Source organism: Camellia sinensis, chromosome 7 (assembly GCF_055761805.1).
Source record: "Camellia sinensis isolate YWXY chromosome 7, ASM5576180v1, whole genome shotgun sequence".
Classification (NCBI taxonomy): domain Eukaryota; kingdom Viridiplantae; phylum Streptophyta; class Magnoliopsida; order Ericales; family Theaceae; genus Camellia; species Camellia sinensis.
Window position 1 is genome coordinate 118162198 of NC_138967.1, and position 26846 is coordinate 118189043.

General features: G+C 42.3%; 1 pseudogene; it reads right to left on the bottom strand.

The window, feature by feature from the left end:
* Positions 1-2455: 2455 nt before the first annotated feature.
* Positions 2456-26566, bottom strand: LOC114273517 (G-type lectin S-receptor-like serine/threonine-protein kinase At2g19130; annotated as a pseudogene).
* Positions 26567-26846: the final 280 nt, after the last annotated feature.

Genomic DNA, 26846 nt, shown 5'->3' on the forward strand with positions numbered 1-26846 from the left:
TAAAAATCAAATGGTACGTATGCTTTTTTATTAGTAATGTTAGAGAACCTAGAATTTCACCCTTATATTTATTCGCAAAGGCATGGCAGAGGTTAAGTCTTAATTGATTAATTTCTAAATAAATCAACTAATGTGTAAAATTTAATATCATTAAGTGTAAATTTAAACATTTTTCAAGAATCTTAAGTATTTTTTACTTTTTATTATCATATTATATCAATCAATAAATCGCTTAAAACACTGCTTTAACTGATTGTATACCAAGATATAATAATTCAAAAGTGAAAAAACTATTTCTTGGACTTATTTAGTTTTCTCAAGAAATACTTCTTTCGCAACGCTTATATAAATATTATATTCAATTAATAATACATCAAAACTAATTCAATATAATTTATGCATATACATTGACCCCTCCCGAACAAAATTCGTAATTCTGCCCCAGTTGCATTGTTGATAGAAAAAATGTTTGAATCATTTCGGCCCTATTTGAGAATTGACTATTTTAATTGACTTTTTAAATTTTTACAAAAAGACATAAAAAAAAAAATAAAAGACAATGTGATAACTTGTAATATTTTTTGACTAAAAACCAAAGTCCCCAAAATAGTCGAAACCCATTGCCTATTGTTCTGGTCCTTTTTTTTTTAAAATATATATATATATATATATAATGAGAAATTCTATAATGCACCACATTTTGCAGTGTTTACTATATGTCTCAATTATGACGTTTGTTATATTTGGTTATGCTATATTGTAGTGTTAGTTATTATGACTTGATTGTGACTCATTATAATGTTAATTATAACTAATTGTAATGTTAATTATAACTTATCATGATTATTATTTTAGTTATGAACCAAAAATTCTTTAGCAATGTTTTGAAAACCGAACCGGTGAGCAAACCGAAAAAAAAGAACTAGGTGAACGAGTCACCGGTTCAACCGTCAAGTCAAAGCGGTTGAACCGTGACGTCATAATTAATATTATATAATTAAAAAATATAATTACAACTTATAAATAAGTAAAAATATATATAAATGCTCAAATAAAAATAAAAATTGTTACATAGTATTCATTAATAACATTTAATAAAGTCATAATTGATAAGAAAAAGTCACTTGTTTTAAAGAAATTAATTTTTTTAACATTCCCTCCAAACAAATTGATTGAATGCTAGATTTAATTTTGGAAGGAAATGAAATTTTCAACTCTCCCTCAAATCAATATGATTCAAATAATTTGATTAAATCCCACATAAAATTTTGTAGATTCTCTTTGAAAAATATTTTCCTATATATAGCAATAGATTTTCATAATCTCCTCAAGCTTCCAATGAGACTCCTCCTTATGAGAGGAGACTCATGAAGTAAGAATTTTTAGTCAAAATTTTGAAATATATTTTTATATATATATATATATATATATAAGAAAGAAAGAACGAAAAGAAAAGAAGAAAAAAAGAAGTTAAAGACCAAAAAAAAAAGTATAGATAACAGAACTGGCCGAGTCTCAAAACCTGGTACGAGTCACCGGTTCTGGTGGTTCGACCGCCGGGTCTGCCAGTTTTTCAATTTTCCACCGATTTTTCCCTTAGTCTGGGTTTAGAGAGTTTTCCAGACCAAAACAAGGCTCGTTCCCGATTCGACTAGCCGGTCCAGCCCAGGTTTCTAAACAATGTTCTTTAGATAACATGTTATGTAATATTTGGTTATGACTTTCTTTTGTTAGGACTGAAAATGATTTAATTATGACATTTATGATATTCAACGCTACAAAATATTACATCTTGTATATGGTTTATGTACCGTTTCTCCAACCATTGGGGGCTTATTTTGCTTTCGCAAACTAACAATTTTGAAAACCACTAGGAGTGGTGACCTAGTAGATTACGAATCTCCCCTCCACCCAACCTAGCATGGGTCAATTCCTAGAGATGCCAATTTGCTTTGGCTCATCACTCTGTATTCCAATCGACACTTTGCCTCCTATGTAACAGGTGGGTGAGGTCCATTTGTATGGCCCAATGGCGTGTCCCTTCCTTTGACTTGAATTAAATCTGACTGGTAGCCAATTATCCAGGACTAGGGCCCACGGATGTTATAATGCCCCACAAAGCGTCCTTTTTGTCATTTCTCCCACACACACAAAAAAAAAAAAAAAACACGCTTACACAATTTTGAAAAGTACCTACATGAAAAAATTAAACGCTTTCTAAAGGAAAACCATGCCAAACACATTGACTAAAACAATGAAACAACACTAATGCCAATGAATATACAAGTAACAATAGATAGAAACTAACAAAAGAAGCCTTACACCACCATGGGTCTAAGGCTTCTGTAAAATAGCAAAATATATATACAGTAGTTAAAAGAGGATAGAGAAGTGCGCAAGGACATACTTGTTTTATTGTTTGATTTGAAACTACACATGCATAAGGATTGCTCCATAGTTGTGAATTTCGACTGGAAAGAACTCAATGAAGAAATGAGAAAATTGTACACTCCTACCGGTTGACAAGGGCTTGAAGAAAACGAGGAATTGGAGGCGGGTTCACATCTAGAATCCCTTTGAGGATCTGAACTACCTGACCCATTGATGGCCTATCATTCCCATCATCTTGGATGCACCAACAAGCAACTTTACAAATTCTCTGTGCCTCTTCGACATCAATACGTTTCTCCAACATATGGTCTAATAGGCAGTGGACATCACCTCCTTCTATGACTACACTTGCAGCCCGAATTGGGAAGAATTTAACAATCCCTGCTTCGGATTGATCACAGTTTCTTCTTCCTGATATCAATTCAAAAAGCATTATACCATAGCTGTAAACATGAGCTTTGGTTGTAATGGCTACTCTTACTATCCACTCAGGCGCAAGATGGCTTGTTGTCCCTCTCATGGTAGTCAGGACCCGGATAAGTTCTCGTCCAATAAGCTTTGCTAAACCAAAATCTGCTACCTTTGGGCAGAATTCAACATCTAATAGAATGTTTTGTGGCTTTATGTCACAGTGTACAATGCAGTCTCGGCACCCTTCATGAAGAAAAGCCAACCCCCTGGCTGTCCCTAGTGCAATTTGGTACCTTGTCTTCTTGTCCAGTACCTTCGACTCCTTTCCATGGAAAAGATGGGAATCTAATGAGCCTTTTTGCATGTAATCATACACCAATAACTTCTTATTACCTCCAAAGCAGAACCCATGAAGCCGAACAAGATAAATATGTTGGATGGTGCCAAGTGTGTTGACTTCTGCCTGGAATTGCTTCTCTCCTTGATTGATGCTTTCCAACTTCTTCACAGCTATGAAAGTGGAATCCGGCAATGTCCCTTTGAAAACAGAACCAAAACCTCCGCTCCCCATTTTCTCCGAGAATTTTTGGTTTCTTTTTACAAATCTTTGTATCTAAATGCAACCAATGAACCATAAACTACATATATTCGATCTTTTCCTAGAAAGCTCAACCAACAAGTGTTTGGCCAAAGCACACAAGGAGTTGCTATAAGCCTCCTTTGTTGCTTCCACATAACATAGAGGAGGCCCAAGACTACTACAACTGAACCCACAACACCAATAATAATCCCCATATTATTATCTCTGGAAAACTCAGAAGCAGCAAGTCTGAGATAAAGACTGTTTCCACTACTGTCATTTCCCAAAAGTTGTTGCAGGTTAACGAGGTCCATAGTCCAAATTGAACACCCATTCCTGTCATAAGCATAAGCAGTGCAAGAGCAGTTTTTCGAGCAAAAAGATTCACATTCCGTAGCACTGCCAGAAGCCACAAATTGAGGATGTTTAGGCAACCTCATGTTGGAATACTCTTGAAACCTATCTTTTCCTTGATTAGCAGCACTAGCATTTCCACACTGTAACTTGGTTCTCCTTACACACCCACCAGAGTAATCACCTAAATACCAATCATTGCCCAACATAGGATTGAAACCAATCAAACAATTACAGAAGGGTTGTGTATTCTGATTGCAAGTTCCAAATGGCCTGCATAAAGCATAAACGTCGCATCGCTGTTCCGGCTAAGCCCAAAACAAATTCCACTCCTTGCTTGCCTCCAACCAAGTGAGTTGCTTGAGTTGCCCCGAAACATCCATGACAACTCTAGACATAATGTAAGGATCACAGGGAGAATATTTCAAATAACTCTCATTTTCATTGTCAACAAAGCTAATATTAAACATATAATTTTGTCTTCTTGTCAGTAATAAGCTAAAAATCTCCCCATTCCAAGGACCACTAGTCCAATACTGTTTAGACCCATTCCACAACAAACCATAGCTATTATTTGCATCTAGAATATGAGAAAATAGTCCTAGTGAAGGGTCTTCGGAGTTCTTCCATGAAGTTAGACTTTGGTGTGTATTGGCTCGCTTGTTATATGAAATCTTGCTACCGGGCAACCAAGTGTGAACAAGATAATCAAAACTTTGCCAAATTGGTTGTGTCGAATTAGACCCATCTCTCAAAATCAAATTACTATCATCACCAAAAACTGCTACCACAGAGAGTTCTGATTTGTTGACCAAATTGGGGTTTGGGACTCGTTGAGAAGCACTAATGTAGACACCCCATTTTTAACCGACCTTAAGACTCAGACGTCACCGATTGAGCACTCGGTGATGATGCATATTGTGCTCGTTTTGAGGTTTCAGAGTCTCGGCTATGAACCTTGCTTCCGGACTTCGGGGCTCTTTTGTGGTTTGCCTCGGTTTGCGAACCAAGTCCTGTTTTCTCTTCCCGAAGGGAGGGAGAGGTCTCGTAGACCATCTCTCAGTGGCCGTAGGCTACATTTCGTGGTCGTAGGCCATTTTTCCCGTTTGGAAACCAGTTACCGATTTTTCGTAGCCGTCGGCCGTGTGCCTCGGTTCGGGACCGCTAAACTACCACCGTTTGCTCCGGTTTTTGGTACACACCTTGTTTCCTCTCCCTAGAGGGACACTGTGGCCCGAGAGATCACCTTCGTGGTTGCACGCCACTTCCGGTGCCTAGCATCCTGTTTTCGAGGCCCCTGACTGCGCGTTTTGGCCCCCGAACCTTCATTTTGCATCCGTCTTGGTCCATTTTTGGTAGGGACCCTATTTTCATTGCTAGGGAGGTGGTAGTATGGTGGGAGGCCACCTTTTCCACTTAGAAACCAGCTTTCCCTTTTTCTCTCTCCTCCAGCCGATTTTTTTGACAGAAAGCTGGTTTTTCTCACTTTTGAGCCACAATTTCTGATTTTTCATACCACCATTGTGTTGTGCTCATCTGGGAGGCCACCAATATGGGTAGGCTGACCAGTAATTCTTCTTGACCCTTTTGAACCTTGCTAAAAAGCTGGTTTTTCTCTCTCTTGGGTCACATTTTCTTGTTTTCCACCATACAGCTTTGTTGCACTCATCTGAGAGGCCACCTTTCTGGGGCGGCCGGCTAGCATTTCTCCTTGAACCTTTTGACCCCTGGTCGGCCGACCAGGGGGAGTGGCCGGCCAACCACTTGAATTGGTCGGCCTGCTTCTTGCTTTTTGCTCTCTCTGAATGCATCACAACTGTGCCAGCTGGGAGGCATTTGGACCATCCTCCATACAGTGTATGGAGGATATTTTTAGTTTCCTTAAGAAGTTTTAGAGCCTCTCCTCTATAAAGGAGGGGCTGAGCTTCCATTGCAAGGGTTGAACCCTTTGGTTAGAGCATACATACACTTCCCCCCATATCTCTCTCTTCCAAGCATCAAAACCCCATTATTCTTGGCCATTTTACAGTACACCTCATAACCTACCACCTCCACCATCCATTCAAGCATCTTGGAGGTCATTTGCAGAGCTTGAGGAGTCACATTCTCGGTCCAAAAGTTGCTGAGGGTCGGCTCTAGAAGGGTAAGCCCCTATTTTCCCCATTTTTGTATTATTTTGCTCCATATTTTAGCCTTATTTGCAAGCATTTTTGGACTTTGACATAAGCTAAAAAAAGTTTTCTTTTGAGTTTTGCAAACATGTTTGCTTAAGGTCACTTTTCTGTTTGGGGTCATTCTCCCCCTTGCATGCGCCATTTCCTTATGTTTAGGGCCATGCATTAGATCATTTGCATTGGCCTTGGTTTAGCCTCTTAGCCACTGAAATCCAATGGATTTTCAATGGCTTAGATGTATTTTTGAGCCCTAAAATCAGAAAGGGATGACCCTCTCACCCCTTGTCCTCTTTACTAGCATTGTTGGCCTTCCAATGGGGCTCCATCTTGCATGTTGTGAAGTCACATTTCAGGCCCTATTTTGTGAGTTTTAAGGTCTTCCTTGACTCTGTCTGGAGCCCCTTTGGCCATATTTTATGTCTATAATGCATGTGTAGAACAATCCTACTCAAGGCCTTTCAAAGGGTCTTTCATTTGCATGCTTCCTAGGTTGATTTCATGGCCTTTTTGATGAGTTTTAGGGCTGTCATAACCTATTTCCAGAGGTGATTTTTCCATCATTGATGTCCATCATGTATGTGTAGAGTAACCCTCTTATTGGCCTTTCAAAGGAGCCCATCATTTTTGCATGCATTGACTGAGTTTCAGTGGTTATTTGGGCATATTTTGACATGGCATACATCTGTTTTTGGCTGTTTTGGTGAGCCCTCATATGCTTCATATAGTTGTAGAACAACTCATGGTTCACTAGCTTTCTTTGCATGCTTTGTTGGACCTTGATTTTAGCATATTTTGGGCATGTCTTAAACTGATAATGTGCTTATTTTGGACTTCCCTAGCTCTGTTTTTGGGTCTCATGTTTGAATGATGTTTGTTTTGCATGCTTGTAGTTCAATACCCATGCTTAACTTTGAGGTTTGAGGTCCATTACATGCATATACTGAGGTGTGTTCAGGTTTTGGGTCCATTATATATCATATTTCAGAGCTTGTATCAATGCCATATTGCCATGTTTTATGCTCCTTAAGTGTGCTTGAGAGTTGTCCATGAATGCCTTGTTTTCGGGCCATTGAATGAGGTCCATTTCGCTATGTAACGCCCTCAAAATTAGCCCATTATATATCATTGACATGCATTATTTAAAGAAGACAATTTATTAATTCATTCATCAGAGTATTACTAAATAAAGCATTACATGTAACATCGAATAAAATGCCCTACAGGCTTACATCTTTCCAAGCCAACACTTGGATTCGAAAATATAAGTTCTAATCTCAATACAAGAAAAGCCCTAGGCTTGAATGTTTACATGTACTAATAAATAACAACTATTAACTAAAGGTAGTCTTCTTCAATCCAGAAGCCAAACCCTCCCAAGCTAAGTCCTTGGAGGTAGTTTATCACCTGAACCTGAAAATGATGTTCCCATAAAGGGTGAGCCACAGCCCAGTAGAAATATACTAAACCACATATAAGCAATGAATAAAGCAATAGCATTCAACAGATGGTCAACCAAAATAATCAATTACTTCATTTTACAGTCTCATGACACTATTGCCAAAGATACGTTTTACTTTCCAATTTTATCAACATGGCTCAGAACCTGGCCAAACTTACAACAGTGAATCACATATATCATATTCACATTCTTCCAATATCAACAACAAATGAGACTCAAGCTCAAATCAAACACTTCATACTTCCAGATTGATACACATTTTAGTGTTGTGTCAATAAAACACTTCTATATAAATAAGCATACACAAAAGTGATGCTAATGGAGTCCATCCCCTATCTCCTCCCAAACAAAATCCGGTTTAGAGGTCCATCCCCTATCTTCCCCTAAACTGTGGAGTACATCCCCTATCTCCTCCCACACACAAAACAATGTATGCAAATGCAATGCTCAATCAATACACATATTTTCTGTATCAATGCCATAGTCAAAATTAATGACTTAACCAATATGATTAGTTTCAGTTATTCCTAATCCACATGCAAAGTCTACAACAATCACGACTATCCTCCACCGATAGCCCAAAACAGTTATTTCTAAACTGAAAATAACTATATCAACAATTAAATAGACAAATGATTCCAATTACCCAATTACGCTATTTAATCAATGAATTCCCCAATTCCATGAATTTAACCATCTTTTCCCAATTCCATGAATTACTTATACAAATTAATTCAATAACACAACTAGGGTTTTTCCCAAAATTTACCAAAGTATCCCCAACATATCAAATTACCAAAGCTTAGAACAAAACCTATAAAATGGAGTAGGAAATCCCTACCTCAAAGAAAACAACTCAAATGGTGAAGAAAGAGATGAGTGCCCAAATACCAAAGTGTTCCAAATCGCCAAATGCTCAGATTAAATGGAAGCCCTTGCCTCACTCTATCTTTTTAATGAAGGATCTAGGGTAGAAACACTCCCTAAGTGGATCAAATCTAAGAGAGAAGGTGAGTAAGGAGAGAGAGAGGTCGGACCTAGGGTTTGGAATCAAAAGAAATAAGAAAAGACTGATCAAAACCCGCTGCTGGGTATATAAACTGGACAGGCTCGCTCGAGCGAAGACTTGGTCGCTCGAGCTACCAGACACAGAGAAACTACGCTCGAGCCAAGGAAGCCTTGCTCGAGCCAACAACTCAAAAGCTCGCTCGAGCGAAAGAAAGCTCGATCGAGCGAAGAACTCAAACCCTCAGGTCTGCAACAAGACACACGCTCGAGCGAAGGAACTATTGCTCGAGCGAAGGACGAACTCACTCGCTCGAGCGAAGAAAATCTCACTCGAGCCAAGAATGAACAGCTACAGGTCCAAATCAAACGCAACCATTCGCTCGAGCGAACAACTCCTCGCTCGAGCGAAGAACCAAAAACCTGGACAGCAACACTTGGTTTCTAAAGCCAACCAACCTGAAACAAACCTTCTCAACACATCCTATAATTCCAAAAGAGAAAATAAGGAACAACAACAACAATTATACAATGACAGAATCTACGGAACCTAAGTCCGGATACAATAATCAAGTGGGAAAAAACCGGGGTCGCTATAACCTCCCCCCCTTCAAAGAATTTCGTCCCCGAAATTAAGCATAAGTTTTTGAAAACAAATTTTTGTTTACAACGCATTAGTAAACATCTTGACCCAAAACTGGTCATTTCATCCCTTTGTCAAGAGGCATCTCATATTAAATATATAACACAACATATATCTCAACCTATATACAAATGCATTATTCCTTTCAATGTTAACAATCCCCATGTCATATTTAATTACATGATATATATAACACACTCAGCAATGTAATCGACATATGCAATGCCATACTAAACTTCTATAATGAAGCAAGTTTCAAGATACACCCCTTTACCAAAACATAGTCAATGTTTTACAACTTAAGACATATGTAAAGCTCTTAAGTTCAACAATATTACAAAATCTAAATATAAGATTACAAATGAATAAACATGTCCGAGTATTTTTCACGGACTTCCAATTCACGCTCCCAAGTGGCTTCCTCCACTCCATGATGTTTCCACAAAACTTTTACCAAAGGGATGGTCTTGCCTCGCAAAACGTGATCCCGCCTATCCAATACCCGAACCGGTCTCTCCTCATACGAGACATCCTCATCAACCACTAAATCGGTCCAATCCAACACATGTGATGGATCCGGCTCATACTTCCGAAGCATACTCACATGAAACACATCATGTACTCCGGACAACTGCGGCGGCAAAGCTAAACGATAAGCAGCCTCGCCAATCCTCTCAAGGATCTCAAACGGACCAATGAACCGAGGGGACAACTTCCTACTCTTCCCAAACCTCATCAAACCCCGTCTAGGTGATATCTTCAGAAAGACATGATCACCCACCGCAAACACCAAGGGTCTCCTCCTACGGTCGGCATAAGATTTCTGACGACTCTGTGCTGTAACAAGCCTCTTACGGATAAGCTCAACTTTCTCCGTCGTTTCCCTCACCAACTCCGGACCCAACAGAGGTGCATCACCCACCTCAGCCCAACAAACAGGAGATCTACACGGTTGGCCATACAAGGCCTCAAATGGTGCCATACCGATACTAGACTGGAAACTGTTGTTGTAGGCAAACTCTACCAACGGCAAGTGCCTCTCCCACGATCCACTAAAGTCTAGAACACAACCCCGAAGCATATCCTCAAGTATCTGAATAGTACGCTCGGACTGTCCGTCAGTCTGAGGATGATAAGCCGTGCTAAAGGTCAACTTAGTGCCTAAGGCACTCTGCAAACTCTGCCACAACCTGGCAGTAAAACGAGGATCTCTATCTGAGACGATCGTCACTGGGACCCCGTGCAATCTCACTATGTCTCGAATATACAAGTCGGCAAGATAATCCACCGTATCTCTCACACGCATAGGAATAAAGTGCGCCGACTTAGTCAACCGGTCTACAACCACCCAAATAGCATCACTACCCCGCTGAGTCCTCGGAAGACCTACAACGAAGTCCATAGTGACATGCTCCCACTTCCACTCGGCAATAGGCAAGGGTTGCAACAAACCCGCTGGCCTCTGATGCTCGGCCTTCACTTGCTGGCAAGTAAGGCACTTAGATACGAAAGTTGCCACATCTCTCTTCATACCCTGCCACCAGAACTGGCGACCCAAATCCCGATACATCTTAGTGCCTCCCGGATGCACCGCAAGGCGTGAATGGTGGAACTCTCGGAGTACTTCCTCTCGGCAAGACTCCGGCACAAACAGACGGTCTCGGTATCTCACACTGAGGTCGGGATACACCGTCAACCTTTCTCAACCTTTCCACCGAAAATCTTCTCACGGAGAGATTCTACCTCAAGGTCACCTCTCTGAGCCTCTAACACTTGAGTCACAAGTGTAGGCTGAACAACAACAGAAAACAAGGCCGCAGCCTCAACGGATTCGCCCAGAAGTAAATCGAACTCCCCAAGTGCACCCAACATCTCCCATTCTCGGATGGCTATACTAGCTATGTCACCAACAGGTTTCCTGCTAAGGGCATCGGCCACCACATTGGCCTTTCCCGGATGATAATGCAATTCAAAGTCATAATCTTCTATAAACTCCATCCACCTCCTCTGTCTCAAGTTCAAGTCTTTCTGTGTAAACAAATATTTTAAACTCTTATGATCTGAGAACACCTCGAACCTCTCACCATAAAGATAATGCCTCCAAATCTTCAAGGCAAATATCACAGCTGCTAACTCTAGATCATGTGTAGGGTAATTCTGCTCGTGAATTTTCAACTGACGTGAGCCATAGGCAACTACTTTCCCCTCTTGCATTAACACACAACCCAGACCCTCTCGTGAGGCATCACAATAGACTGCAAAACCCAACCCTCTCTCTGGAATAATCAATACTGGAGCGGTGGTCAGTCTAACTTTCAACTCCTGGAATGACTTTTCACAAGTCTCACTCCATACAAATTTGACTCCCTTTCGAGTCAGTCTAGTCAACGGTGATGCTAACCTAGAGAAATCTTTCACAAACCGACGGTAATACCCAGCTAACCCCAGAAAACTGCGGATCTCAAACACACTCTTAGGCTGTGCCCAATCTTGCACTGCCTCAGTCTTGGATGTATCAACAGACACTCCTTCACCAGACACTACATGGCCTAAGAACTTGACCTCTTCCAGCCAGAACTCACACTTCCCAAACTTAGCATAAAGCTTATGGACTCTAAGTAACTCAAGCACCAGTCTCAAGTGTTCCTTGTGCTTCTCCTCAGAAGGTGAATAGATAAGGATGTCGTCCACAAATACGACTACAAAACGATCTAAAAATTCCCAGAATATCCGGTTCATCAAATCCATAAAAACTGTCAGTGCATTGGTGAGCCCAAATGGCATCACCAGAAACTCATAGTGGCCATACCGCGTACGGAATGCCGTCTTCGGAATATCCTCCTCTCTGACCCTCAACTGGTGGTAACCTGATCTCAAGTCTATCTTAGAAAAACAACAGGAACCCTTCAACTGGTCAAACAGATCATCTATACGAGGCATAGGGTACTTATTCTTAACCGTAGCCCGATTCAATTTTCGATAATCTATACACAGTCTCAAAGCACCACCTTTCTTTTTAACAAAGAGGGCTGGTGCTCCCCATGGCGAAACACTAGGACGAATAAAACCCTTGTCTAGCAACTCCTGGAGCTGAATCTTCAACTCAACTAACTCGGCTGGGGCAAAACGATAAGGTGCCATAGAAATCGGCACCGTGCCGGGCACCAGGTCAATAGAGAACTCAATCTCTCGATGCGGTGGCAACCCAACAAGATCCTCGGGAAAGACGTCCGAGTACTCACAAACCACCCTTGGCAACACAATCTGAGTCTCAACATCCTCACTAATCGAAAGGTTAGCAAGTAGACCACTAAGCTCACTCCGTCCTCGTGGAACATACCCCGGTGGCAACACATCACCAACCCGGTCCCCCAGAAAATGAAAATACTCTCCGCTCACAGTACAACAAGTGACCCTCTGGTGGTAGCAATCAATAACTGCCCGGTATGACGATAACCAGCCCATACCTAAAATAACATCGAAACCCCTCATAGGCATAACTACAAAGGAAAATGGGATTCTATGATAATCAACCTCTATATCACAACCCCTAACGCCTTGTTTCAAAATCAATTCACCCCCAAGAGGTGACACTACACAAATAGGAGATGCTAACTGTGCTAACTCCAACTCCAAAACAGATGCAAATGCAGCAGACACAAAGGAATGAGATGCACCCGTATCAATCAAAACATTAGCAACCGAGTTGCAAAACAAAAAGGTACCTCTCACAACTGATGGTGCTGGCACAAGATCCTGCGCGGTAACAGCATACACACGCCCAGACGACCTCTGATCAACTTGCTCAACCCTAGGAGCATAAGACTGCTGCACCGACTGAGACGATGAAGCCCCCCCTGATTGGCCCTCGAGGCCTGACCCGACTGAGCTGGCTGCTGACCCTGAATCGGCCTCAAACCAGATGCACCAGATGTGCCACCTAACTGCGGGCAATACCTCTTCATATGCCCTGGCTGACCACACTGATAACACGAGAGTGGCTGACCTCTACCCTGACTCTGGCTCTGAGATCGAGCCGAAGAAGATGCTGCTCTCTGAACTCCTCCCCTCTGAGGACAAACTGGAGACTTGTGGCCCAGCTGGCCACACTTGAAACAGGTAATATCTCCCTGACTGCCTTTCCCCGAACTAGCACTCGGTACAGGAAAAGTCGATCTAGAAAAGCTACCCTGAGACTGCTGGGGATTAAAACCCTTCTGTCTCCTACCATCATTCTGACTATCCTGACTCCTCTTGGAGCCCTTCTGCCCTTCCTCCTCCTCCTGCATCATGATTTCCATGTGGGCTGCAGCATCAACCATACGCCCATAATCCCGAATCATAGTTCCCCCAACTCTCAGCTTGAGGCCACGCCTCAACTTCTTCTCAAACTCAATACAACGGCGTTCCTCAGACGCCACCAACTCAGGTGCAAACCTGGACAAACTAGTGAATGCAGCCTCAAATTCGGCCACTGAAGAACTCGCCTGCTTAAACTGACAAAACTGGTCTCGCAGCTTCTCCCTGACTGCTGAAGATAAGAACTTCTCCTGGAAAGCATTCACAAAAGCCTCCCACGTACCTCCTATACGCCCCTTAGTAAACTTCCACCACTGACCTGCATCCCCCTTCAACTGGAAAGATGCCAAGGTCACTCTCAACCCCTCGTCTTTGATGCCAAGCATCTCAAACGTCTTCGTTGTCTGTTCGAGCCATTCATCTGCCTTAAGCGGCTCTTTAGGATCACCCACAAATTCATCCGGATTAGACCGGAAGAACTCCCTCTTCAGAAAGGAAGGTCCTGCATCAGCAGCAACAACCTGAGCTTGATTCTCAGCTCTGAGAATGCCTACCGACTCCCTGAATGCCCCTGCTATCTCTCGGGCTAGAGCGCCCATAGCCTGCTGGCCTACTGGCTCGGCCACATTGGCCTGGCCAATTCCCTCTTGAACTGCCGGAATCTCTTCTGGCACAGACACCTCCTGCCTACCCGGCCTACCACGCCTACCGCGACCTCGTCCTCGTCCTGACATCGTAATAAAGGAAACAAAGACATTAGCACATTAATAAATGTGCCGAAACTAAACACTCGCGTCCTAATGCAATGGACAACAATAATTCATTCCACGTAAGCACATAATCACATAAGCACCTACGAATTTCATTCCCGGATAATGATAGTCCCAATGCGTTACTATAGTTCCGGTTGGAAACAGCAGTGATCAAGTGCCTTTCCAACAAGACTACTAGAAACTCAAGGGTCCAATCAACATCCTAGAAACTACATTCCATACCCACATAATCACATAAACATGTTATCACATAAGCATATAACATTACACTAAGTCTCTATCAAACGAGACGAACCCAATGTGATACTAATCACTTCCCACGTACCCAATGTATTCAAACCCGGTACGCTCTGATACCAAGTTGTAACGCCCTCAAAATTAGCCCATTATATATCATTGACATGCATTATTTAAAGAAGACAATTTATTAATTCATTCATCAGAGTATTACTAAATAAAGCATTACATGTAACATCGAATAAAATGCCCTACAGGCTTACATCTTTCCAAGCCAACACTTGGATTCAAAAATATAAGTTCTAATCTCAATACAAGAAAAGCCCTAGGCTTGAATGTTTACATGTACTAATAAATAACAACTATTAACTAAAGGTAGTCTTCTTCAATCCAGAAGCCAAACCCTCCCAAGCTAAGTCCTTGGAGGTAGTTTATCACCTGAACCTGAAAATGATGTTCCCATAAAGGGTGAGCCACAGCCCAGTAGAAATATACTAAACCACATATAAGCAATGAATAAAGCAATAGCATTCAACAGATGGTCAACCAAAATAATCAATTACTTCATTTTACAGTCTCATGACACTATTGCCAAAGATACGTTTTACTTTCCAATTTTATCAACATGGCTCAGAACCTGGCCAAACTTACAACAGTGAATCACATATATCATATTCACATTCTTCCAATATCAACAACAAATGAGACTCAAGCTCAAATCAAACACTTCATACTTCCAGATTGATACACATTTTAGTGTTGTGTCAATAAAACACTTCTATATAAATAAGCATACACAAAAGTGATGCTAATGGAGTCCATCCCCTATCTCCTCCCAAACAAAATCCGGTTTAGAGGTCCATCCCCTATCTTCCCCTAAACCGTGGAGTACATCCCCTATCTCCTCCCACACACAAAACAATGTATGCAAATGCAATGCTCAATCAATACACATATTTTCTGTATCAATGCCATAGTCAAAATTAATGACTTAACCAATATGATTAGTTTCAGTTATTCCTAATCCACATGCAAAGTCTACAACAATCACGACTATCCTCCACCGATAGCCCAAAACAGTTATTTCTAAACTGAAAATAACTATATCAACAATTAAATAGACAAATGATTCCAATTACCCAATTACGCTATTTAATCAATGAATTCCCCAATTCCATGAATTTAACCATCTTTTCCCAATTCCATGAATTACTTATACAAATTAATTCAATAACACAACTAGGGTTTTTCCCAAAATTTACCAAAGTATCCCCAACATATCAAATTACCAAAGCTTAGAACAAAACCTATAAAATGGAGTAGGAAATCCCTACCTCAAAGAAAACAACTCAAATGGTGAAGAAAGAGATGAGTGCCCAAATACCAAAGTGTTCCAAATCGCCAAATGCTCAGATTAAATGGAAGCCCTTGCCTCACTCTATCTTTTTAATGAAGGATCTAGGGTAGAAACACTCCCTAAGTGGATCAAATCTAAGAGAGAAGGTGAGTAAGGAGAGAGAGAGGTCGGACCTAGGGTTTGGAATCAAAAGAAATAAGAAAAGACTGATCAAAACCCGCTGCTGGGTATATAAACTGGACAGGCTCGCTCGAGCGAAGACTTGGTCGCTCGAGCTACCAGACACAGAGAAACTACGCTCGAGCCAAGGAAGCCTTGCTCGAGCCAACAACTCAAAAGCTCGCTCGAGCGAAAGAAAGCTCGATCGAGCGAAGAACTCAAACCCTCAGGTCTGCAACAAGACACACGCTCGAGCGAAGGAACTATTGCTCGAGCGAAGGACGAACTCACTCGCTCGAGCGAAGAAAATCTCGCTCGAGCCAAGAATGAACAGCTACAGGTCCAAATCAAACGCAACCATTCGCTCGAGCGAACAACTCCTCGCTCGAGCGAAGAACCAAAAACCTGGACAGCAACACTTGGTTTCTAAAGCCAACCAACCTGAAACAAACCTTCTCAACACATCCTATAATTCCAAAAGAGAAAATAAGGAACAACAACAACAATTATACAATGACAGAATCTACGGAACCTAAGTCCGGATACAATAATCAAGTGGGAAAAAACCGGGGTCGCTATAACCTCCCCCCCTTCAAAGAATTTCGTCCCCGAAATTAAGCATAAGTTTTTGAAAACAAATTTTTGTTTACAACGCATTAGTAAACATCTTGACCCAAAACTGGTCATTTCATCCCTTTATCAAGAGGCATCTCATATTAAATATATAACACAACATATATCTCAACCTATATACAAATGCATTATTCCTTTCAATGTTAACAATCCCCATGTCATATTTAATTACATGATATATATAACACACTCAGCAATGTAATCGACATATGCAATGCCATACTAAACTTCTATAATGAAGCAAGTTTCAAGATACACCCCTTTACCAAAACATAGTCAACGTTTTACAACTTAAGACATATGTAAAGCTCTTAAGTTCAACAATATTACAAAATCTAAATATAAGATTACAAATGAATAAACATGTCCGGGTATTTTTCGCGGACTTCCAATTCACGCTCCCAAGTGGCTTCCTCCACTCCATGATGTTTCCACAAAACTTTTACCAAAGGGATGGTCTTGCCTCGCAAAACTTGATCCCGCCTATCCAATACCCGAACCGGTCTCTCCTCATACGAGACATCCTCATCAACCACTAAATCGGTCCAATCCAACACATGTGATGGATCCGGCTCATACTTCCGAAGCATACTCACATGAAACACATCATGTACTCCGGACAACTGCGGCGGCAAAGCTAAACGATAAGCAGCCTCGCCAATCCTCTCAAGGATCTCAAACGGACCAATGAACCGAGGGGACAACTTCCCACTCTTCCCAAACCTCATCAAACCCCGTCTAGGTGATATCTTCAGAAAGACATGATCAACCACCGCAAACACCAAGGGTCTCCTCCTACGGTCGGCATAAGATTTCTGACGACTCTGTGCTGTAACAAGCCTCTTACGGATAAGCTCAACTTTCTCCGTCGTTTCCCTCACCAACTCCGGACCCAACAGAGGTGCATCACCCACCTCAGCCCAACAAACAGGAGATCTACACGGTCGGCCATACAAGGCCTCAAATGGTGCCATACCGATACTAGACTGGAAACTGTTGTTGTAGGCAAACTCTACCAACGGCAAGTGCCTCTCCCACGATCCACTAAAGTCTAGAACACAACCCCGAAGCATATCCTCAAGTATCTGAATAGTACGCTCGGACTGTCCGTCAGTCTGAGGATGATAAGCCGTGCTAAAGGTCAACTTAGTGCCTAAGGCACTCTGCAAACTCTGCCACAACCTGGCAGTAAAACGAGGATCTCTATCTGAGACGATCGTCACTGGGACACCGTGCAATCTCACTATGTCTCGAATATACAAGTCGGCAAGATAATCCACCGTATCTCTCACACGCATAGGAATAAAGTGCGCCGACTTAGTCAACCGGTCTACAACCACCCAAATAGCATCACTACCCCGCTGAGTCCTCGGAAGACCTACAACGAAGTCCATAGTGACATGCTCCCACTTCCACTCGGCAATAGGCAAGGGTTGCAACAAACCCGCTGGCCTCTGATGCTCGGCCTTCACTTGCTGGCAAGTAAGGCACTTAGATACGAAAGCTGCCACATCTCTCTTCATACCCTGCCACCAGAACTGGCGACCCAAATCCCGATACATCTTAGTGCCTCCCGGATGCACCGCAAGGCGTGAATGGTGGAACTCTCGGAGTACTTCCTCTCGGCAAGACTCCGGCACAAACAGACGGTCTCGGTATCTCACACTGAGGTCGGGATACACCGTCAAACCTTTCTCAACCTTTCCACCGAAAATCTTCTCACGGAGAGATTCTACCTCAAGGTCACCTCTCTGAGCCTCTAACACTTGAGTCACAAGTGTAGGCTGAACAACAACAGAAAACAAGGCCGCAGCCTCAACGGATTTGCCCAGAAGTAAATCGAACTCCCCAAGTGCACCCAACATCTCCCATTCTCGGATGGCTATACTAGCTATGTCACCAACAGGTTTCCTGCTAAGGGCATCGGCCACCACATTGGCCTTTCCCGGATGATAATGCAATTCAAAGTCATAATCTTCTATAAACTCCATCCACCTCCTCTGTCTCAAGTTCAAGTCTTTCTGTGTAAACAAATATTTTAAACTCTTATGATCTGAGAACACCTCGAACCTCTCACCATAAAGATAATGCCTCCAAATCTTCAAGGCAAATATCACAGCTGCTAACTCTAGATCATGTGTAGGGTAATTCTGCTCGTGAATTTTCAACTGACGTGAGCCATAGGCAACTACTTTCCCCTCTTGCATTAACACACAACCCAGACCCTCTCGTGAGGCATCACAATAGACTGCAAAACCCAACCCTCTCTCTGGAATAATCAATACTGGAGCGGTGGTCAGTCTAACTTTCAACTCCTGGAATGACTTTTCACAAGTCTCACTCCATACAAATTTGACTCCCTTCCGAGTCAGTCTAGTCAACGGTGATGCTAACCTAGAGAAATCTTTCACAAACCGACGGTAATACCCAGCTAACTCCAGAAAACTGCGGATCTCAAACACACTCTTAGGCTGTGCCCAATCTTGCACTGCCTCAGTCTTGGATGTATCAACAGACACTCCTTCACCAGACACTACATGGCCTAAGAACTTGACCTCTTCCAGCCAGAACTCACACTTCCCAAACTTAGCATAAAGCTTATAGACTCTAAGTAACTCAAGCACCAGTCTCAAGTGTTCCTTGTGCTTCTCCTCAGAAGGTGAATAGATAAGGATGTCGTCCACAAATACGACTACAAAACGATCTAAAAATTCCCAGAATATCCAGTTCATCAAATCCATAAAAACTGCCGGTGCATTGGTGAGCCCAAATGGCATCACCAGAAACTCATAGTGGCCATACCGCGTACGGAATGCCGTCTTCGGAATATCCTCCTCTCTGACCCTCAACTGGTGGTAACCTGATCTCAAGTCTATCTTAGAAAAACAACAGGAACCCTTCAACTGGTCAAACAGATCATCTATACGAGGCATAGGGTACTTATTCTTAACCGTAGCCCGATTCAATTTTCGATAATCTATACACAGTCTCAAAGCACCACCTTTCTTTTTAACAAAGAGGGCTGGTGCTCCCCACGGCGAAACACTAGGACGAATAAAACCCTTGTCTAGCAACTCCTGGAGCTGAATCTTCAACTCAACTAACTCGGCTGGGGCAAAACGATAAGGTGCCATAGAAATCGGCACCGTGCCGGGCACCAGGTCAATAGAGAACTCAATCTCTCGATGCGGTGGCAACCCAACAAGATCCTCGGGAAAGACGTCCGAGTAGTCACAAACCACCCTTGGCAACACAATCTGAGTCTCAATATCCTCACTAATCGAAAGGTTAGCAAGTAGACCACTAAGCTCACTCCGTCCTCGTGGAACATACCCCGGTGGCAACACATCACCAACCCGGTCCCCCAGAAAATGAAAATACTCTCCGCTCACAGTACAACAAGTGACCCTCTGGCGGTAGCAATCAATAACTGCCCGGTATGACGATAACTAGCCCATACCTAAAATAACATCGAAACCCCTCATAGGCATAACTACAAAGGAAAATGGGATTCTATGATAATCAACCTCTATATCACAACCCCTAACGCCTTGTTTCAAAATCAATTCACCCCCAAGAGGTGACACTACACAAATAGGAGATGCTAACTGTGCTAACTCCAACTCCAAAACAGATGCAAATGCAGCAGACACAAAGGAATGAGATGCACCCGTATCAATCAAAACATTAGCAACCGAGTTGCAAAACAAAAAGGTACCTCTCACAACTGATGGTGCTGGCACAAGATCCTGCGCGGTAACAGCATACACACGCCCAGACGACCTCTGATCAACTTGCTCAACCCTAGGAGCATAAGACTGCTGCACCGACTGAGACGATGAAGCCCCCCCTGATTGGCCCTCGAGGCCTGACCCGACTGAGCTGGCTGCTGACCCTGAATCGGCCTCAAACCAGATGCACCAGATGTGCCACCTAACTGCGGGCAATACCTCTTCATATGCCCTGGCTGACCACACTGATAACACGAGAGTGGCTGACCTCTACCCTGACTCTGGCTCTGAGATCGAGCCGAAGAAGATGCTGCTCTCTGAACTCCTCCCCTCTGAGGACAAACTGGAGACTTGTGGCCCAGCTGGCCACACTTGAAACAGGTAATATCTCCCTGACTGCCTTTCCCCGAACTAGCACTCGGTACAGGAAAAGTCGATCTAGAAAAGCTACCCTGAGACTGCTGGGGATTAAAACCCTTCTGTCTCCTACCATCATTCTGACTATCCTGACTCCTCTTGGAGCCCTTCTGCCCTTCCTCCTCCTCCTGCATCATGATTTCCATGTGGGCTGTAGCATCAACCATACGCCCATAATCCCGAATCATAGTTCCCCCAACTCTCAGCTTGAGGCCACGCCTCAACTTCTTCTCAAACTCAATACAACGGCGTTCCTCAGACGCCACCAACTCAGGTGCAAACCTGGACAAACTAGTGAATGCAGCCTCAAATTCGGCCACTGAAGAACTCGCCTGCTTAAGCTGACAAAACTGGTCTCGCAGCTTCTCCCTGACTGCTGAAGATAAGAACTTCTCCTGGAAAGCATTCACAAAAGCCTCCCACGTACCTCCTATACGCCCCTTAGTAAACTTCCACCACTGACCTGCATCCCCCTTCAACTGGAAAGATGCCAAGGTCACTCTCAACCCCTCGTCTTCGATGCCAAGCATCTCAAACGTCTTCGTTGTCTGTTCGAGCCATTCATCTGCCTTAAGCGGCTCTTTAGGATCACCCACAAATTCATCCGGATTAGACCGGAAGAACTCCCTCTTCAGAAAGGAAGGTCCTGCATCAGCAGCAACAACCTGAGCTTGATTCTCAGCTCTGAGAATGCCTACCGACTCCCTGAATGCCCCTGCTATCTCTCGGGCTAGAGCGCCCATAGCCTGCTGGCCTACTGGCTCGGCCACATTGGCCTGGCCAATTCCCTCTTGAACTGCCGGAATCTCTTCTGGCACAGGCACCTCCTGCCTACCCGGCCTACCACGCCTACCGCGACCTCGTCCTCGTCCTGACATCGTAATAAAGGAAACAAAGACATTAGCACATTAATAAATGTGCCGAAACTAAACACTCGCGTCCTAATGCAATGGACAACAATAATTCATTCCACGTAAGCACATAATCACATAAGCACCTACGAATTTCATTCCCGGATAATGATAGTCCCAATGCGTTACTATAGTTCCGGTTGGAAACAGCAGTGATCAAGTGCCTTTCCAACAAGACTACTAGAAACTCAAGGGTCCAATCAACATCCTAGAAACTACATTCCATACCCACATAATCACATAAACATGTTATCACATAAGCATATAACATTACACTAAGTCTCTATCAAACGAGACGAACCCAATGTGATACTAATCACTTCCCACGTACCCAATGTATTCAAACCCGGTACGCTCTGATACCAAGTTGTAACGCCCTCAAAATTAGCCCATTATATATCATTGACATGCATTATTTAAAGAAGACAATTTATTAATTCATTCATCAGAGTATTACTAAATAAAGCATTACATGTAACATCGAATAAAATGCCCTACAGGCTTACATCTTTCCAAGCCAACACTTGGATTCAAAAATATAAGTTCTAATCTCAATACAAGAAAAGCCCTAGGCTTGAATGTTTACATGTACTAATAAATAACAACTATTAACTAAAGGTAGTCTTCTTCAATCCAGAAGCCAAACCCTCCCAAGCTAAGTCCTTGGAGGTAGTTTATCACCTGAACCTGAAAATGATGTTCCCATAAAGGGTGAGCCACAGCCCAGTAGAAATATACTAAACCACATATAAGCAATGAATAAAGCAATAGCATTCAACAGATGGTCAACCAAAATAATCAATTACTTCATTTTACAGTCTCATGACACTATTGCCAAAGATACGTTTTACTTTCCAATTTTATCAACATGGCTCAGAACCTGGCCAAACTTACAACAGTGAATCACATATATCATATTCACATTCTTCCAATATCAACAACAAATAAGACTCAAGCTCAAATCAAACACTTCATACTTCCAGATTGATACACATTTTAGTGTTGTGTCAATAAAACACTTCTATATAAATAAGCATACACAAAAGTGATGCTAATGGAGTCCATCCCCTATCTCCTCCCAAACAAAATCCGGTTTAGAGGTCCATCCCCTATCTTCCCCTAAACCGTGGAGTACATCCCCTATCTCCTCCCACACACAAAACAATGTATGCAAATGCAATGCTCAATCAATACACATATTTTCTGTATCAATGCCATAGTCAAAATTAATGACTTAACCAATATGATTAGTTTCAGTTATTCCTAATCCACATGCAAAGTCTACAACAATCACGACTATCCTCCACCGATAGCCCAAAACAGTTATTTCTAAACTGAAAATAACTATATCAACAATTAAATAGACAAATGATTCCAATTACCCAATTACGCTATTTAATCAATGAATTCCCCAATTCCATGAATTTAACCATCTTTTCCCAATTCCATGAATTACTTATACAAATTAATTCAATAACACAACTAGGGTTTTTCCCAAAATTTACCAAAGTATCCCCAACATATCAAATTACCAAAGCTTAGAACAAAACCTATAAAATGGAGTAGGAAATCCCTACCTCAAAGAAAACAACTCAAATGGTGAAGAAAGAGATGAGTGCCCAAATACCAAAGTGTTCCAAATCGCCAAATGCTCAGATTAAATGGAAGCCCTTGCCTCACTCTATCTTTTTAATGAAGGATCTAGGGTAGAAACACTCCCTAAGTGGATCAAATCTAAGAGAGAAGGTGAGTAAGGAGAGAGAGAGGTCGGACCTAGGGTTTGGAATCAAAAGAAATAAGAAAAGACTGATCAAAACCCGCTGCTGGGTATATAAACTGGACAGGCTCGCTCGAGCGAAGACTTGGTCGCTCGAGCTACCAGACACAGAGAAACTACGCTCGAGCCAAGGAAGCCTTGCTCGAGCCAACAACTCAAAAGCTCGCTCGAGCGAAAGAAAGCTCGATCGAGCGAAGAACTCAAACCCTCAGGTCTGCAACAAGACACACGCTCGAGCGAAGGAACTATTGCTCGAGCGAAGGACGAACTCACTCGCTCGAGCGAAGAAAATCTCGCTCGAGCCAAGAATGAACAGCTACAGGTCCAAATCAAACGCAACCATTCGCTCGAGCGAACAACTCCTCGCTCGAGCGAAGAACCAAAAACCTGGACAGCAACACTTGGTTTCTAAAGCCAACCAACCTAAAACAAACCTTCTCAACACATCCTATAATTCCAAAAGAGAAAATAAGGAACAACAACAACAATTATACAATGACAGAATCTACGGAACCTAAGTCCGGATACAATAATCAAGTGGGAAAAAACTGGGGTCGCTATACGCTACATCCCGAGCTATCATTTTAGGCCATTTCCCCACTGTTTCAGACCTGCCTAGGGTCTGTTTGGGGTTAGTTTTGCCTTTGGTGTATTGCTTTGGGTACCTCTAGTGTAATGCACTTCACTAGTTTCGGTACCCGGGCCCCCTAGCTTGCATTGTGTGCCATATTTGCGTGCTTCGGGACCATATTTCATGCTGTTTCAGAGCTGTAATTTATGCTATTCCATGCCATCTTTCATCCCTTGCCATGCTTTGGTAGAGTGGCATTTGATGCCTTAGGTTCGGTCCTTGGTATTTGTGCATGTGTGCACGCATTTTGGTTGTCTCATTTTTATCTAATGGCCACTGATGTGAGTGTGGCTGAGGTCCACTCATGTTGGTGTAAGTCCATCATGCATTGTGTATGCCATTTCGGTTCATAGCATTGTGTATGCTGAGTTGCATGTTAGAGCATTGTGTATGTCATGTTACATCGAGCATTGTGTATGCCATTTCATAGCATTGCGTATGCTAGGTTGTATGTTAGTCACATTGTGTATGCCATCTCATTTGCATTGTGTTTGGGATAGGAGTTAGCCCAAGCACGAGAAACGAGGGGTGTTTCGTACTCCGAGTGACGGAACGTGTCTCAATTCCCGGTCGCCGACACTCCGGATTACCCATGATGGAGTTTAGGTCTTGTTGTGTTTATATATGCATTCATTTCACATCGAGTCATGCAATTCGACTCCTCGGCCATCATGCATCGAGATGCGTGATTGGTGGCACGAGGATCGAGGACTACACTCCCTGAAGAGTAGTCATGCATACATATGTGAAAATACTTTGCTGTGCCCCTTTCTTGCTCTCTGTTGCAGCAAATCAGAAATCAGCAGCTTTCTAAAGCCTTACACAGCATTCTAGCATTAATTGCAAACAGAGGCGAATCGGGGCATCGCAATGGATTTCCGCGCAAGACAACTCGAGCATGCATCTTTCATCATTCGGAACAGAGCTGAGGTGGTCCATGGATTTGCATGCTAATTTACTTGCTTTCCTAGTTAAATTTTTAATTAATTAGGGTTTTGTACTTATTCGGACTGTAATTATTATTCGGACTGTATTATTTATTCGGACCCTCCGAGTGAGGGCACAATTGTAATAAGTGTGCGTGCGATTGATGTATGTCTTCCAACCCCACGTCTTTCTCTCTTTTATTTGCCAGCTTATGATGGTTAGATTAGGGCATGTTTCAATTAGCATACTTATGCTTGCATGTTTGCATCATTCATCTGTCTTGCATGCACCGAGCTCGGCATCATACTAACTGCATTTTATTTCAATTCCAGATTGAATATGTGTTAGTTGTAGCATCATCACATGCCATCTTTAGAACAGTTGAGCCTATTGTAATTGAATTCCTACATGTGTTGCATTAGGCATTTCTGTATAGTTAGGATCATGCATGGATTTCTAACATAGCTTCTATTTTGGCTTGGAGTACTCGGTAAGTGTTTATGCTTTAGCATCCTTGCATGTGTGTGAGTGACTGCCATGATAGCATGCTTACTACGTGCTTACGTGGTATACCTGCCTAAATGCCTGTAGGTGAAGGTTGGATTATTTGCATTGGAACAATTCATCAATTGTGAGTTTTAAGCTCACTTCAGAGTGGCAAATCATCTTGTTTTCTAAGCCCACCCGAGGGTGGCAAAATCTGCATTTTAAGCCTACTTGCAAGTAGCAAACAATTTTCAAAACAAACATGAGATGTGTTGTTCTAATTCAGGCGATCTGGTCTATATTTGTATGCTGTGCGCATCACATAGTAAATCTAGGCTAATAACCGGAATAAGAACGCATAATGTTTTCAAAACTCGATATCATGGTTAGTAGAGGCCGATCTTTGATCGGGCGAGCGGGGGTGCTCATGAAGTGACCTTCTCCAATCGTACCTAAGTTTTCGAGTCGAGGCAACTTTGGTGATGACGGACACGTGGCCTTAGGCAACGAGTCAGGGTTTCCTAAATTTTCCAAAATAAAATATTTAGGTGGCGACTCTGTATCTGGCAAAGCAGTCCACGTTTGGCACTTCTTTCAAAAAAATTTGTTTTCAAAAACGATTTGTCGGATTTGGACTCTGATGATTCATCAGTCTTGCATTGCACTCTATGAGATTAGATACAGGACCGTGACTTTGAGTCCTGAACTGTAGTGAGCCCAAATGAACAAAACGGGGGGAATTTCCCCCCCGGGACGTTCGGGGACGTCTACAACTAAGTTACCATCTAAGATTTTCAATTCTGAGGAATACTTATCAGAGATGGGTATATCTCTATTTGCTACCCACACTATGGTTTGTGTAGATACTTTCTTGTACCATATGCTTATGTGATAGTTGGAAGACTTACCTGGTTTGTAAAAACCCATTTCAAAGTTGCCACTGGCAGAGACAATGGTGTGGTCCCCAAAGAGAGATTGATCTGCCGAGATGCTGTCAGCTCCATGGGAGAGATGGTTGATGAAAAAGATGCAGCATAGGAAGAATACAGAAAACATGAAGTATGAATATTGTCTGATAATACCCAAATGATATCTGCACAAAAGGGAAAGGAGTATGAAAAAGAGGATGATTAGGATGTTTAGAAGAATGGGTCTCAAAATTTAACAAAATGCACATGGATCATGTCATGATAAAAGAAACTAAAGGCTGATTGTCTTCTATGCGGATTTAATTACACTTTATTTTAATATTTTTTAGTATTCTTTTCAATTTTTTAGCATATCATTGTCACCAAGAGCAGGAAAAGATGAAAAAATATACATTTCAATACATGTGCCATGGTTTTTCAATGTTTGGGATATTTAGTCAATCGACATTTGATAGACTGGAAATATGAAATGCAGTCATCCAAGTGCTTGTCACACCGACGAGAAGTCAAAAAAAAAAAATTAATTGCAGAGCTGCATCCAAGTGGGGCTTGTAGACCCACT